The 16,810-nt window shown below is 36.9% G+C and overlaps 1 protein-coding gene across 1 annotated transcript in view; it reads right to left on the bottom strand.

Annotated features, from left to right (window-relative positions):
• The window catches only part of ATF6 (activating transcription factor 6), a 243,699-nt gene that overhangs the window by 111,699 nt on the left and 115,190 nt on the right, over positions 1-16,810 (bottom strand). The window lies entirely within an intron of this gene.

The raw sequence follows: 16,810 nt of genomic DNA, 5'->3' as shown, positions 1-16,810 counted from the left end.
AATTATAGGCCCATACTCTTTGATGAGTTTAGATGCAAAAATTCTCAAGAGAATATTAGCAAAACAAATTAAAAAAAAATAGAAAAGATCAGACATCATGATAAAGTGGGACTTATTCCAGGGTCACAAGGATGGTTCAACATTTGGAAATCAATGTGTTACACTGCATTAACAAAAGGAAGGATAAAAATCACATGATCATCTCAACAGACATACAAAAAGCATTTGAGAAAATTCAACATCTACTCATGATAAAAATGCTCCCCAAAGTATGTATAGAGGGACTATAACTCAACATAGTAAAGGTTTAGACCCATAACTTAAGGTTATTCTAAGACCAATCATGTAAAGTTTAAGGGCCACTGAAGTATCTTACATGGTAAATTTATAATGCATTGACTTAAGAAGTGCATACAATCAATACCTGAGAGACTAAAACTGCTGTGGATAGTTGACCCCGCTCAGTGCCTGCTGGATGAAAAGTCAATAAAAGAAATTATGGCACTGCTACTTTCTAGTCATATAATAACCCATGAAATTAAAGATTAGCTGCAAATATTAAGACTGAATTAATATTTCTACTGCAGAATTGTTCTGCTCAACAAATGAAAGAAACTACACACTTGATATTTCATTTACACTCATTCAGTATGAGCACCAAATAGTCAGCAACAAAAATCTGTTATGAAAATGTCTGGCAACAAACAGAAGCAATGCTAAAATATTCCATGTTGAATATTTTAATATTTTGAATAATGGGTTTGAATCTCATTTGTCCTGGAATGCAAACTAGTACAGCCACTATGGAGAACAGTGTGGAGATTCCTTAAAAAACTGGAAATAGAACTGCCATACGATGCAGCAATCCCACTGAGGAAACCAGAATTGAAAGAGACATGTGTACCCCAATGTTCATCACAGCACTGCTTACAATAGCCAGGACATAGAAGCAACTTAGATGTCCATCAGCAGATGAATGGATAAGAAAGCTGTGGTACATATACACAATGGAATATTACTCAGCCATTAAAAAGAATACATTTGAATCAGTTCTAATGAGGTGGATGAAACTGGAGCCTATTATACAGAGTGAAGTAAGTCAGAAAGAAAAACACCAATACAGTATACTAACACATATATATGGAATTTATAAAGATGGTAATGATGACCCTATATGCGAGACAGCAAAAGAGACACAGATGTAAAGAACAGGCTTTTGGACTCGGAGAAGGTGAGGGTGGGATGATTTGAGAGAATAGCATTGAAATATGTATATTATCATACTTGAAATAGATTGCCAGTCCAGGTTCGATGCATGAAACAGGGTGCTCAAGGATGGTGCACTGGGATGACCCTGAGGGACAGGGGAGGGAGGTAGGTGGGAGGGTCACGATGGGGAACACGTGTACATCCATGGCTGATTCATGTCAATGTATGGCAGAAACCACCACAATACTGTAAAGTAATTAGCCTCTAATTAAAGTAAATTAATTTTTTAAAAAAAGAAAACGCAGAAAAAAATTTCTTTCTTGGCTGTGCCACATGGCTTGTCAGATTTGTTTCCCAACCAGGGATTGAGCCCGGGTCACGGGAGTGAAAGCCCAGAATGCGAACCACTAGGCCACCAGGGAACTCCCTAGCAACTTTTTAATGTAATATCAGTTTTATTTAAAAGGATGTCAGACAGACAAATAGTTATTTTGACTTGGGTATTTGATAGACAAATGAGTTAAACGAAGTTGCACTTCAAGGAAAACAACTGACAATATTTTGACAGTGATGAAATGAGCCTTCTAGCAAAAAATAGAATTTTGAAAACCTTGCATCTGCTACCATGAACTTAATAGCTTCCTAATATTTAAAGACTCTCTTTCTTTATAAGGGTGTTTATTGGATGCTAAGAGTTAGTACTACTGGGGCTTCCTGGGTGGCTCAGTGGTAAAGAATTCACTGCCAGAGCAGGAGATGCAGGTTTGGTCCCTGGGTCGGGAAGATAACCTGGAGGAGGAAATGGCAACCCACTCCAGTATCCTTGCCTGGAAAATCCCATGGACAGAAGAAACTGGTGTGTTACAGTCCATGCGGTCGAAAAGAATTGGACACGACTGAGTGACTAAACGACGACAATACTTAAAGACTTTTCTGATAAGACTTGTGGTGGTATTAAACAGTATGATTTTTAAAATATGGTATAATAAAATGTGTCAACATTTGGAAGATCTGTATATTTCAATGAGCCAAATTTTTCCAAATGGCCAATGTGTGACGTTACAAAATCATGCATGGAGAAGAGATCCATTCAAAGGACAAGGTAAAACCAATGGATTTTAACGCATTAAAGTGCTAATAGTTCTTAGATTTGGCTTCTACCCTTAAAGTACCCTTGAAGAAATATCTCTGGTTGAATTTTGGTATGGCATCAAAGAAGAATACCCACAATTATCTGCAAAGGCTTTGAAAATATTTCTTCCATATCCAACTACATTATCTGTCTGAGGTCAGGTTTTCTTCATATATTTCAGCCGAAAGGAAATGATTAATGCAGAAGCACATATGAAAATCCAGCTGACTTCTACTAAGCCAGATATTAAAAAGATTCATAAAAATATAAAACCATGGCACTCTTCTCACTAATGTTTCTTCTAAATCTTTTGGGAAAATATAAAGGACTCCTGAAAGTGAAAAGTTTGAGAACCTCTGATCTACATCAGTCAAGGACCTCCACTTTCTTATCACTCAGTTCAGTCTGAGGCCTGATTTTTCAGGGAAAATAGGAGCCTGAAGATCAGAGTCAAATATATAGGAAATGAGTGGATAAATATTTGAAGAGATAAATGTCTGCCTGCAAAATTCTGAGTTGGATGTTTTTTCATTCCAAAGCCAAGGAAAAATTGACTATGTATCATTCTCTTTATACTGCTTGTACCTCCAAAAGAATAGATATCCAAACGCTACTAATTCAAAGCACATTTAACAGGAAGAACGCAAGTCTCTTTAAGGAACTTTAACGTAAACACCCCCTCCAAGGCAGATTCATACTCAACAGAATAAAAGTTATTGACTTTCTATTCAATAACAGAATGAGAAGAAAAACAGCTATAAAACTTTAAAAGAGGCTTGCTTATTCTGTATGATATATTTTATTTTCAAGATTTACTTCTAGGTGTATTATAATCGGACATAGATGACTCTATATAAATTATTTAAAATATAGGCTATGGAAGACTTGATTGACAAGTTTTTCTTGAAGCATGTTTTTTTCTTTATTGAAGAGTTGATTTAAAGTATTATATTAGTTTCAAGTGTACAACACAGTCATTTAATATTTTCATAAATTATATTCCATTTAAAATTATTATAAAATATTGGTTATAGTCCCTATGCAGTATAAAATGCACTTAAATTTACTAATTTTCAAAGACTGATTTCTAGATTTACCGTGAGACCTAGAAGGCCCCGATAAAAGTAACCAGAAGCTGGTCTATCACAAATTGTTTATCACATTATGGTGATGTTATAAACTAATTTAGAATCCATCCATCAAACTAATGGATTTGATATCCAGTTTGTTCATTCATTCAATATTTACTGAATACCTGCTCTATGCCTGATACTAGGCTAGATACTATGGATAGCATGCTAACTAAGACGGAGATGGTTCTTGCCCTCAGGTGCTTAAGGCCTGACAAGGGAATCAGACATTAAGCCAATAGTTGCATAATTATTTAGTTAGACGTACACCACACTCTGGTCTCAGCTAATCATCTATCCTGCTGGTTTCCAGTGTGATTCTATACTAGGAACTGGAAAACTCCTCAAAGCCCAACCATAACAGACTCTCTACAGATTAACATCAATGTCTTGAAATAAATACCACAAGCTTCCCTGCTGGCTCAGTGGGTAAGCGTCTGCCTCCAATGCGGGAGACCTAGGTTCGATCCCTGGGTTGGGAAGATCCCCTGGAGAAAGAAATGGCACCCTACTCCAGTACTCTTGCCTGGAAAATCCCATGGACTGAGAAGCCTGGTAGGCTACAGTCCGTGGGGTCACAAAGAGTCGGGCACGACTAAGCGACTTCAATTCATTCATTCATTCATCAAAACCTTAGGATCTTTCAAGAAAAACCAACTATATGTCAGTGTTCAGATTTGTTGATGGTGTCAAAGTTAAACAAATCATAGTCCAAAATGAAGAAATCACCACATATGGGGGAGGGAAGGACAGCATTTCAGACCTTACTCCTGAGTCAGACTGTGAATCAACAACTTTTCCTAACTATAATAACTGCTTCCTTCATAATTAAGTTTTATGACATCATCATAAAGCTAGCACCAAATTCTGTTTAAGCATAAAATGATTTAACAGTCTACTTTGCTAGTTTTCCAACTTTTTGAGGAAAAACTTGCAGACCATCTATGCATTAGTTAAATTAGAAATAGTTCTATCTCCTTTAAATTTTAAAAACATTTTACCATTATTAAAAACCAGCTCCCTGTTTAAGATTTAGAAGACTTTTGATGTCTCAAGGAATACTTTAAATATGATTTTATTTTGTAGAAATCTGGTTTTAATTCCACTTTTCCTTTTATTTTTTGTAGTCCTACTGCAAATCAAAAATTTTTCTTTAACTTCCTCCATGCTCTGAGTTAAATAGAAACACATTAATACAGATGAGGAACAAACACTGACATGTTTATTTTCCTTTAAAACATCTGTCAAAAATAAAATATGCACTCCATTCTTATATTTATATGTATATAAATTAACCATAACAGTCTCTCTGTGACTATTCTAGGAGATAGTGAAAGACAGAGGAGCCTGGCGTGCTGTAGTCCACAGGGCCACAAAGAGTCGGACATGACTTAGCAATTGAACAACAACAAATCTCTCTTTACTTTGTATCTCTCCTATCCTTAAATATACACATGTGCACACATGCGCGTGCACACACACACATACACAAACACACACCTTAGTTCTCTTCCCTTTACCTGTATCCAGGCTATTTCCCCTTCCCTTTAGTGCCAAGTTTACCAAGCCCACCATTTTATTTCCTTCACAATCTCCCTCAGCCTCTAATCTGGATTCCATCCTGATTACTCTACCCTAACTATACTCTTCAAGTCACCAATTATTTCCATGTTGATACAGGCCAAATGGGCTTTCCTCATCTCATTTTCAGTGAGTTCTGCAACACCCGATACTGCTGACCATCTCCTTTCTGAATTCTTCTTCCTTAATCTCCATATTTTACAATGGATTTCCCCCCCTTCATCTGTAGTACTGTTCCAATCCTTCTTCTATATCTCTAATCATTTCCCCTGTATTTCCCTGGCAGCTCTGTTTCTCCTACAATATTACTCTTCATAGCATGGGTTCTGCTTTTCCACAGGGCTTTATCTTTGGTCTTGTTCTTTAGAAAATGAACCAGAAGCATTCAAACTATGTTTTGAACAGATGAATCAGTGGAATTAAAATCTTGAATTAAAATCCAAGCTGAATATTCTGAAAGATAAGGCACTTGGACTTAAAAGTTCTAGAAAGGCAATATTGGGAAGTGGCTGGAAACACAGATTCTGGAATCAGACTCTGTAAATTAAATGTTGGCTCAGTCACCTCCAAACTATGTCACATTGGACAAAGTAATCAACCTCTCTGTGCCTCAGGCTCCTCATCTGCAAAGTGCAAATAATAACTGTACCTACCTCAGGATTAAAGACTGGCATATTATAAGCACTATAAAACCATTATTAGATAAATTATAAGGTCACTAGCAATTAGAAAATCAAACTCATTAACTTATGGGTCTATCTTGTAATTTGACATTTTGTTTTTGTTATGGTTGTTTTTCAAAACCTTTAAAATGTTCAAACTCCAACAGACTGAGTCACTCTAGTAACTTTAAAGAGTTTTTAACACAATACTATAGATCTTTAAAAGGACAGTGTTGACACACAGAAACACATATACACACAAATACCTACACACACAAATAGAAGACTACAGATTTCAGATTTCTAGAGTTAGAAGGAAAATGCAAACCTGCTCTAACTTAATCATTTTACAGATCAGGAAACTGAAATGAGGAGAGATGAGTGATTTGTCCAAAATCAAATAGTAAGCGGCAGAATTGGGGTTAGAACGCAAGTCACTAAAGGCTGCATCTATGAGTTATTTAAAAAACATCTTCCCTCACATATTCATGATGTGAAGAAATATTTTTTCTTAAAATGCAGTTTTGCTTTCAGGAAATGTTTTCTTACTCCATTATGAAAAATTTGAAGTTTGATGAGAAGGAAACTATCCAAACTTTATCAATTATCAAATCCCACCTGAAGAATAGGGGTAACTTTAGAAGTCATTCTATTCTACAGCTAAAAATCTATCCACATCAAAGTAGACTATATATTTTAAAATTTTTTCCACAGTTACTCAAATAATAAAAGTAATTTTAAACATTCACTGAGAAAAATTTCCTTATTTGTTTCTGGAAACCTCATCTCTAGTAATCTTTTGAACAATAGGACATAAAAAATAAGGCAAAAAGGCACAAATAAATAGCAGTTTGAGACCTAACATTTATTTAGGACTTGCTTTACACTGTCTGCAGTGCATTGCAACAGACTTTGTAAAAAGACCAGAGGAATAACTTTATTCCTGCCCAGAGAAAGCTTGCAATCTATAAAAAGAGCTTAAACAAATGCATGTGAAAAAGCATCATAAAATAAAGATTACTAAATATAGCACATGAATAACAAAAAGTTGGAAAATTATCCTGACTCAGATGGACTTGCCCACCATCCTGAAAATTTTGAAGACTTGAAATCATGAGTTATAAGTTCTTTGTGTTCATGACTATTCTACTTACAAGTCTATTTATAGAGACTATTGAACAGTCATTTTTCAAACATAAAACAAGTTATATTACAGTTTATAACTGAAAAGTCCAAATAACAGAAACTTTTTTTAATGTTAGCTAGGAATCTGTTACAGAGCCAAGGAACAAATGACTAAATCCCCTAAAACCATACAACACTAACTCATATTTAACAAGGAGCTTGAGATCAAAAGTTTCTCATCTCAAGAATCTGACATGCCATATACAGAATCCATTATAAAATGCATTTACACAGACACAAAACCCACTCTTCTCTATGAGAAGTTCTAGAGTACCAATCATTAAAATATTGTCTATTTTGGCTAAAGTACTTCCTTTTCAAGACACAGCAAAGATTTTTTTTTCCCTCAACTGTTTTAAAAAGAAACCAGAAACTCTCAAAGTCTACTTATTCTATTCCCTAGGTTTCAAATCTGAAGCGATACTGTAATCTTTCAGACCATTAAGTTATTTTTTACTATTATGAAAGTGTAACCTAATAAAGCACTTAAGCTACAGTCAGGTAATTAACACACAAAATATTTTAATTGTTATATAATAACTCCAGCAAAACTGGCCAGCAGATTTGGCAAAAAAACATACTTGGCTTTGGAGGAACAGAGTAATTTTGCTATTTAAATATTCTGCATATATATCTAAAATGCAGCACCAGAATGTAAAGAAATAAAAAAATCATTGTATTAAATTAGAACACCTCAATTATTGCTATTTCTACTGCATACCATTTTTGTGTCCTTAGACAAGCTACTTAACCTCTCTGTGCCTCAATATTTCCATGTGTAAAGTAAAACTAGGAATACTTTATCATATGTACGGAACTAAGATTATATATGTGAAACGAGTTTGTAAAGTATAATCAGTTCACTTCAGTTCGGTCACTCAGTCCTGTCGGACTCTCTGCGACCCCATGGACTGCAGCATGCCAGGTCTCCCTGGGCATCACCAACTCCCGGATTTACTCAAACTCAGTCCAATGAGTCAGTGATGCCATCCAATTACCTTATCCTCTGTCGTCCCTTTCTCCTTGTGCCTTGAATTTTCACCAGCATCAGGGTCTTTTAAAATGAGTCAGTTCTTCACATCAGGTGGCCAAAGTACTGGAGTTTCAGCTTTAGCATCAGTCCTTCCAATGAATATTCAGGACCGATTTCCTTTAGGATGGACTGGTTGATTCTCCTTGCAGTCCAAGGGCCTCTCAAGTCTTCTCCAGCACCACAGTTCAAAAGCATCAATTCTTTGATGTTCAGCTTTCTTTATAGTCCAACTCTCAAATCCATACATGACTACTGGAAAAACCATAGCTTTGACTACACAGACCTTTGTTGGCAAAGTAATGTCTTTGCTTTTTAATATGTTGTTGAGGTTGGTCATAACTTTTCTTCCAAGGAGTAAGCATCTTTTAATTTCATGGCTGCAATCACCATCTGCAGTGATTTTGGAGTCCTAGAAAATAAAGTCTGTCACTGTTTCCAGTGTTTCCCCATCTATTTGCCATGAAGTGATGGGAAAAGATGTCATAATCTTAGTTTTCTGAATGTTTAGCTTTAAGCCAACTTTTTCACTCTCCTCCTTCACTTTCATCAAGAGGTTCTTTAGCTCTTCTTCACTTTCTGCCATAAGAGTGGTGTCATCTGCATATTTATGGTTATTGATATTTCTCCCAGCAATCGTGATTCCAGCTGGTGCTTCAACCAGCCCAGCATTTCTCATGATGTACTCTGCATAGAAATTAAATAAGCAGGGTGATAATATATAGCCTTGATGTACTGCTTTTCTTATTTGGAACCAATCTGTTGTTCCTTGTCCAGTTCTAACCGTTGCTTCCTGACCTGCATATAGATTTCTCAAGAGGCAGGTCAGGTGGTCTGGTATTCCCATCTCTTGAACAATTTTCCAGTTTGTTGTAGTCCACACAGTCAAAGCCTTTGACATAGTCAAAAGCAGTAGATGTTTTTCTGGAACTCTCTTGCTTTTTCGATGATCCAACGGATGTTGGCAGTTTGATCTCTGGTTCCTCTGCCTTCTCTAAATCCAGCTTGAACATCTGGAAGTTCTCAGTTCATGTACCGTTGAAGCCTGGCTTGGAAAATTTTGAGCATTACTTTATGAGTGTGTGATGTGAGTACAATTATGTGGCAGTTTGAGCATTCTTTGGCATTGCCTTTCTTTGGGATTGGAATGAAAATTGACCTTTTCCAGTCCTGTGGCCACTGCTGAGTTTTCCAAATTTGCTGGCATACTGAGTGCAGCACTTTCACAGCATCATCTTAGGATCTGAAATGGCTCAACTGGAATCCCATCACCTCTGCTAGCTTTGTTCACAGTGATGCTTCCTAAGGCCCACTTGACTTCATTCCAGGATGTCTGGCTCTAGGTTGGTGATCACACCATTGTGATTATCTGGGTCATGAAGATCTTTTTTGTGTAGTTCTTCTGTGTATTCTTGACACCTCTTCTTAATATCTTCTGCTTCTGTTACGTCCATACCATTTCTGTCCTTTATCAAGCCCATCTTTGCATGAAATGTTCCCTTGGTTCTCTAATTTTCTTGAAGAGATCTCTAGCCTTCCCCATTCTATTGTTTTCCTCTATATCTTTGCATTGATGGCTGAGGAAGGCTTTCTTATCCCTCCTTGCTGTTCTTTGGGACTCTGCATTCAAATGGGTATATCTTTCCTTTTCTCCTTTGCCTTTCACTTCTCTTCTATTCACAGCTATTTGTAAGGCCTCCTCAGACAACTGTTTTTTCTTTTTGCATTTCTTTTCCATGGGGATGGTCTTGAAGCCTGCCTCCTGTACAATGTCATGAACCTCTCGGTCCATAGTTCTTCAGGCACTCTATCAGATCTAATCCCTTGAGTCTATTGGTCACTTCCACTGTATAATCATAAGGGATTTGATTTAGGTCATACCTGAATGGTCTAGTGGTTTTCCGTACTTTCTTCAATTTTACTCTGAATTTGGCAATAAGGAGTTCATGGTCTGTGCCACAATCAGCTACCAGTCTTGTTTTTGCTGACTGTATAGAACTTCTCCATCTTTGGCTGCAAAGAATATAATCAATCTGATTTCGGTATTGACCATCTGGTGACGTCCACGTGTAGAGTTTTCTCTTGTGTTGTTGGTAGAGGGTATTTGCTATGACCAGTGTATTCTCTTGGCAAAACTCTATTAGACTTCGCCTTGCTTCAGGACCCAGAGATCCCACAGATACTGAGACTAAGAATTGTGTTTGAGTGTCTCCTGTGGAGGTACGGGTCAGCAGTAGACTGACGCAGGGGCAGGGGCTCTGGGTGCAGCAGACCTGGGTATGGCATAAGCCCTCTTGGAGGAGGATGCCATTAACCCCACCACAGAGCTGCCAGAATTTACACAGGACTGGGAAACAGACTGGGCACAAACAGAACTTTATGGGCACCAGGACCCAGGAGAAAGGAGCAATGACCCCATAAGAGACTGATCCAGACTTGCTGGTAAGTGTCCTGGAGTCTCCGGCAGAGGCATGGGTTGGCAGTGGCCTGCTGCAGGGCTGGGGGCACTGAGTGCAGCAGTGCATACATGGGACCTTTGAAGGAGGTCGCCATTATCTTCATTACCTCCATCATAGTTTGGCCCCAGGTAAATAACAGCTGAAACTCCAATAGTTTGGCCACCTCATGCGAAGAGTTGACTCATTGGAAAAGACTCTGATGCTGGGAGGGATTGGGGGCAGGAGGAGTAGGGGACGACAGAGGATGAGATGGCTGGATGGCATCACCTACTCGATTGACATGAGTTTGGTGAACTCTGGGAGTTGGTGATGGACAGGGAGGCCTGGTGTGCTGCAGTTCATGGGGTCACAAAGAGTCGGACACGACTGAGCTACTGAACTGAACTGAACTAACAGGGAGGGAACACAGCCCCGCCCATCAACAGAACATTGGATTAAAGATTTACTGAGCATGGCTCTGCACATCAGAACAAGACCCAATTTCTAACTCAGTCAGTCTCTCCCATCAGGAAGCTTCCATAAGCTTCTTATTCTCCTCCATGAGAGGCCAGACAGACTGAAAACCACAAGCACAGAAAACTAACCAATCTGATCACATGGACCAGAGCCTTGTCTAACTCAACGAAACTATGAGCCATGCCATATTGGGCCACCCAAGACGGACGGATTATGATGGAAAGGTCTGACAAAATGTGATCCACTGGAGAAGGGAATGGCAAACCACCTCAGTATTTGTACCTTGAGAACCCCATGGACAGTATGAAAAGACAGTGTCCTGACACTGAAAGATGAAAGACCTCCCCAGGTTGGCAGGTACCCAATATGCTACTGGAGATCAGTGGAGAAATAATTCCAGAAAGAATGAAGAGACAGAGACAAAGCAAAACAACACCCAGCTGTGGATGTGACTGGTGATGGAAACAAAGTCCACTGCTGTAAAGAGCAGTACTGCGGTGCGGGAACCTGGAATGTCAAGTACATGAATCGAGGCAAACTGGAAGTGGCCAAACAGGAGATGGCAAGAGTGAATGTCAACATATTAGGAATCAGCAAACTAAATGGACTGGAATGGGTGAATTTAACTCAGATGACCATTAGATCTACTACTGTGGGCAAGAATCCCTTAGAAGAAATAGAGTAGCCCTCACAGTCAACAAAAGAGTCCAAAATGCAGTACTTGGATGCAATCTCAAAAACAACAGAATGATCTTGGTTCGTTTCCACACCAAACCATTCAATATCACAGTAATCCAAGTCTATGCCCTGACCAGTAATGCTGAAGAAGTTGCAGCTGAACAGTTCTATGAAGACCTACAATACCTTCTAGAACTAACACCCAAAAAAGATGTCCTTTTCATTATAGGGGACTAGAATGAGAAAACAAATTATAATGGCTGTATACACTAAAGGTATCCGTATTTGTATATGAATGAAAAATAATATGGACATATAATGCTCTTGATATAATCATTAACTAAACTCAGGTTAAGTGAATCCTCAGACAACTCTGTTATATTTTTTATAATGTGCTTAAGACCTGAATAACAGTATATCTTAAAGTAAGCTAACAATTTATTTGGAAAAAAGCCTTCTAAAATAAGGATTTTTTTTAAGTCTCTCTCTTCTAAGAAAAGACATTTTTTAATAATTTATTTTAATTGGAGGCTAATTACTTTACAATATTGTGGTGGTTTTTGCCATACACTGACATGAGTCAGTCATGGGTGTATATGTGTTCCCCATCCTGACCCTCCCTCCCACCTCCCTCCCTCCCCCGTCCCTCAGGGTCATCCCAGTGCACCAGCCTTGAGCACACTGTCTCATGCATCGAACCTGGACTGGTAATCTATTTTAAATATGATAATATACATGTTTCAATGCTATTCTCTCAAATCATGCCACCCTCACCTTCTCCCACAAAGTCCAAAAGCCTGTTCTTTACATCTGTGTCTCTTTTGCTGTCTCGCATATAGGGTCATCATTACCATCTTTCTAAATTCCATATATATGTGTTAGTATACTGTATTGGTGTTTTTCTTTCTGGCTTACTTCACTCTGTATCATAGGCTCCAGTTTCATCCACCTCATTAGAACTGATTCAAATGCATTCTTTTTAATGGCTGAGTAATACTCCATTGTGTATATGTACCACAGCTTTCTTATCCATTCATCTGCTGATGGACATCTAGGTTGCTTCCATGTGCTGGCTATTATAAACAGTGCTGTGATGAACATTGGGGTACACGTGTCTCTTTCTATTCTGGTTTCCTCGGTGTGTATGCCCAGCAGTGGGATTGCTGGGTCATAAGGCAGTTCTATTTCCAGTTTTTTAAGGAATCTCCATACTGTTCTCCATAGTGGCTGTACTGGTTTCCATTCCCACCAACATTGTAAGAGTGTTCCCTTTTCCCCGCACCCTCTCCAGCATTTATTGTTTGTAGACTTTTTGATAACAGCCATTCTGACTGGTGTGAGATGGTACCTCATTGTGGTTTTGATTTGCATTTCTCTGATAATGAGTGATGCTGAGCATCTTTTCATGTGTTTGTTAGCCATCTGTATGTCTTCTCTGGAGAAATGTCTGTTTAGTTCTTTGGCCCATTTTTCATTGGGTCGTTTATTTTTCTGGAATTGAGCTGCAGGAATTGCTTGTATATTTTTGAGATTAATTCTTTGAAAGATATATTTTTAAAATAGCAAGTATTTATCAAAATTCATTTAGTCACTTCTTTTTTCAGCCAGAGAAGGAATCTGGCTAAAAGATCATGAAAGCAGAGATAAGTAAATGGCCAAACTTCAAGATCCATGTGTAGTTGTGAAGTCCCAAAACAAAAGGAGCTGTATCCTTTTGAAGTAGACTTTATACACTAATTTCCTTTGATTACTAAAGAAATTCCTCTTGCCTCTGAAGATTTTATATAAAGTTATATACTAAACAAAAATTTCCAGGAAACAAATAATATACATTAAGAAAATATGCCACTCTTCTAAGCATGTATTAGGCATTACTCTAGGCCTTAACTTAGAAAATGTCATTGTCATTCTGTGAAACTCTCCTTTATGGCCTTCTGTGGGAATAAACCTTTGGCAAACATTTTGAATCACTGACATCACCAGTCAACCTTTCTGCACTATTAGAGTTTTTCTTATTCTTTGTCCAAAGCTACAAGTTTCTGGTTCATGCTACTTGAATCTGCAGAGATACTAGACACCAAGCCTTCTCCACAAAAAAAAAAAAAGCAACGAGGTCTAACAACAATCCACTCCAATAATTTCACCAAGGTGACTTTTTTCTTAGCTCTAAAGCTTAGATTCAGAGATAAGCACAAAGCTGATACATCTCTGGCTAGTACAACCATAAATAGAGCAAAGATTGGTCATCTCTGACTGAACTTTCTGCTGGAATTTGGCACTGCCCATGTTACTTCTTAGAGCAGCAAAATAGATTTAAATTTCCCTAAGCAAAACAGATGTAAATATACACCTTAAATGATTATGAAAAACAATGAACTTTCCCTTAGTGAATCATACATAAAATTGCTTTGTTCAATAAACACTGAGTGACTGGCATTGTGCTGAGTGTCAGCTGTAGTAATAAAAACGCATATGACACTTCCTGTCTGTCAGAGGCTTGTGATACATATGAGAAGACAAGCCTCTGAGACCAAAAACTAGGGACCAATAAAGAAAGGACTGTTTTTAAAAAAGCAGGTGTTACGTGATAAAATAAACAGTTTATGAAGCTCCAATGGTTCATCACAATCTTTTTCTCAGACTAGTAGTCCAAGCTATTCCTTCTGCATAAACTTGCTGGTACATTTAAAGAAATCCACCCTATTTCTTTGGTCACAAATAAATGGACCATGGATCATGAGCCAGATTACTGCAGAAATTCCATATAATTTTATATATATATAAAATTATATATATATTTTATAATTTTATATATATATATATAATCAAGCTCTCTTTTATGTTTGGGGAGTCTGAATAAGATATGTGAGAAAAAGACTAAAATGGAGTTACTGGAGCTGCTGTTGAATCAGGAATGACAACAAGCCACTATTCTAATTTTCCATGAGGACTAGTGTACGTTCTAAGCTATGAAATGTAAGAGTTGGTTTATTAAATAGTGGTATACTGAACAGTCAATAGCTACATCTATTTTTTTATATATTAAAATATTTGTTAAACACATGTCCAATTATAAAATAAAATAATATGGTTTGCTTATTGGCTCCATTAATTTTCATTTATACTAAGCAAAACCTGAAGGCATCAAAATTCCTACACTTAATTTCTAATGCAGTCACACAGTATCAATTACAGTAATTTCTGTCAATGAAATTAAGAGCCTGAGTGAGACTTCTACGTGTTTCTTTTTTTCCCCTTATTTATTTTTATTGAGATTTCTACATCTTTCTGCACAAGAAACGATGCCACTTAACTTTTTGATAAAACTGTTAGCATATTTTATACTGAAAAAAATGGAAAAGAAAACTAAGCATGTAAGCATGAGATCATTATGTCTCTCATTTTCATTTTAGCAAGAACAAAAAGAACAACCCACGACTTAAGAATCAAATTCCTGTCCAATGACATAGTCATCATGATAAAATTAACTTCCTTATCTCTACTGTTGAAACAAAATAAAGCAAGAAAAAGTAAAAAAGGATGCCATCTCTCTCTAAGGACTTCTAACGACTGTTATCTAGTTAAGTTCATGCTTATCCTCACTTTTCCTTGATATAAAACACTAAGATATGATAAATCAGTAATTAGGAAATGAAAAACTCAAACAGAATGTGAGAGTCCAACAGTTTCCTTAAACATGAGACAGTTCCTTCCAGAACATCAAGACTGGAGGGAGGGTGACAAGTAATTTTCTAGCAGCACTTTTCACAGCAAACTAATGAGAATTAGCTTTTACAAATGTAAGAAATGTAACATATTCATTAAAAAAAAAGAAGAGCATTCATCTTCCTTTGTAAAAACACAGTCCTTTTAAGGCTACAATAATTTTCTTCATAACAAATACTTGTTCTCCTCCCTAGAAAAAGGTTACTAGTCATGATGTCAATCTGTGGCTTGACAATTGCTACTTTTAATGTATACCGTACTGTTTCCATCAAATAATACAGAAATTATCCCAAACCTAAGGAAAAGTATTCAGCTATTCCAGTGTTTCTTTTGTGGTTATATTCATTATATACATACATCAACACATCTGTTTTCACACCCATCAAATCTCTTCTTCATAGTGCTGGATCCCATTTACATTTCCCCCCAACATGACTGTGTCAGCCCAAAGCAACACTAAGTTCTCATCAGCCAAAAGAGCTGGAGCCTTGCCGAAACCCTGTTTTCAGCTGCCCCCTTTCTGCTGAAAATGAACTTTGAGGCTGGTGCAGTATAGAAACACATTGATTACATCTGAGAGGATAGACTGAGCACAGGGAATTTTTGAGAAAAGGCAGAAGTCATGAGATACCTTCACTATAGTATCCCAAATCTCCTAATACATTGGATTAACGACTACACGTACATGAAATGTTTGACTGCCCTAATCTTCAAGTCCAAAATTCTGAGCCGCTAGATATTTATACTTCAGGAAAAGAATTAACTGAAAACTTCAGTGATAGTGAGTTGTGACAATAATCAGTGAATGAATCGTTTACTGTCAGCATATGCTTATTTCTATCATGCCTCTCTACATTCTTTAAAAAAGGAAAAAGAAAAACCTAGGATACAAATTACCAAGGAATTCTAACCTATTCATGTGTTACTGGTTTAACATATAGCACTTTAAGAGAGATATTCAAATGGCAATTCTATGAAAAATGTATTTTCATTTTAGAGGAAAAGTAGATGGCATGAAAATAAGCTCTGCATTTTACCCCATTTAGTCTAACATTTGTAACATTCAGAACTGGTCATATAAACATTTTATTTTGCATAAATGACTAATTATCTTATATATTCTTCACTAGTAAGAGTAAATGCTTGATGAAGGAGAGAGAAAAGAATAGAAAGTCTCAGTCACATAGATCCAAACATTCCACAAGTAATGTATTAATCAGCTCATAACTCATATTAAGCTAAAATTTAGGAAGTCTACTTTCCAATAACCAAATGGGAAAACCACCATAAAGCCTAAAAATAAATTTTTGTTTTTACTTCTCCTTTAGTTATAAACAAACAATATGGCTATAGGGACAACAAAGAATAAAAATCAATAACCAGCTTACATTTTCTAAATATTGTCTGGTATCAACTCCATGTTCTTCTTCATAATTTGAACAGCTCAAAGTCAAGCTTCTACTATAGCACTTAAGAGTGTTCCATTCATACAATTTATTCTCTATTGCTTCCTATCTCATATATTTTTATCTTCCATAGTATTCAGCCTAATGCTTTGTATA

The sequence above is a fragment of the Capra hircus genome, chromosome 3, assembly GCF_001704415.2.
Source record: "Capra hircus breed San Clemente chromosome 3, ASM170441v1, whole genome shotgun sequence".
In the NCBI taxonomy this organism is placed as follows: domain Eukaryota; kingdom Metazoa; phylum Chordata; class Mammalia; order Artiodactyla; family Bovidae; genus Capra; species Capra hircus.
The sequence above is the reverse complement of the archived record's forward strand: the minus strand, read 5'-3'. Positions and strand labels throughout refer to the sequence as shown.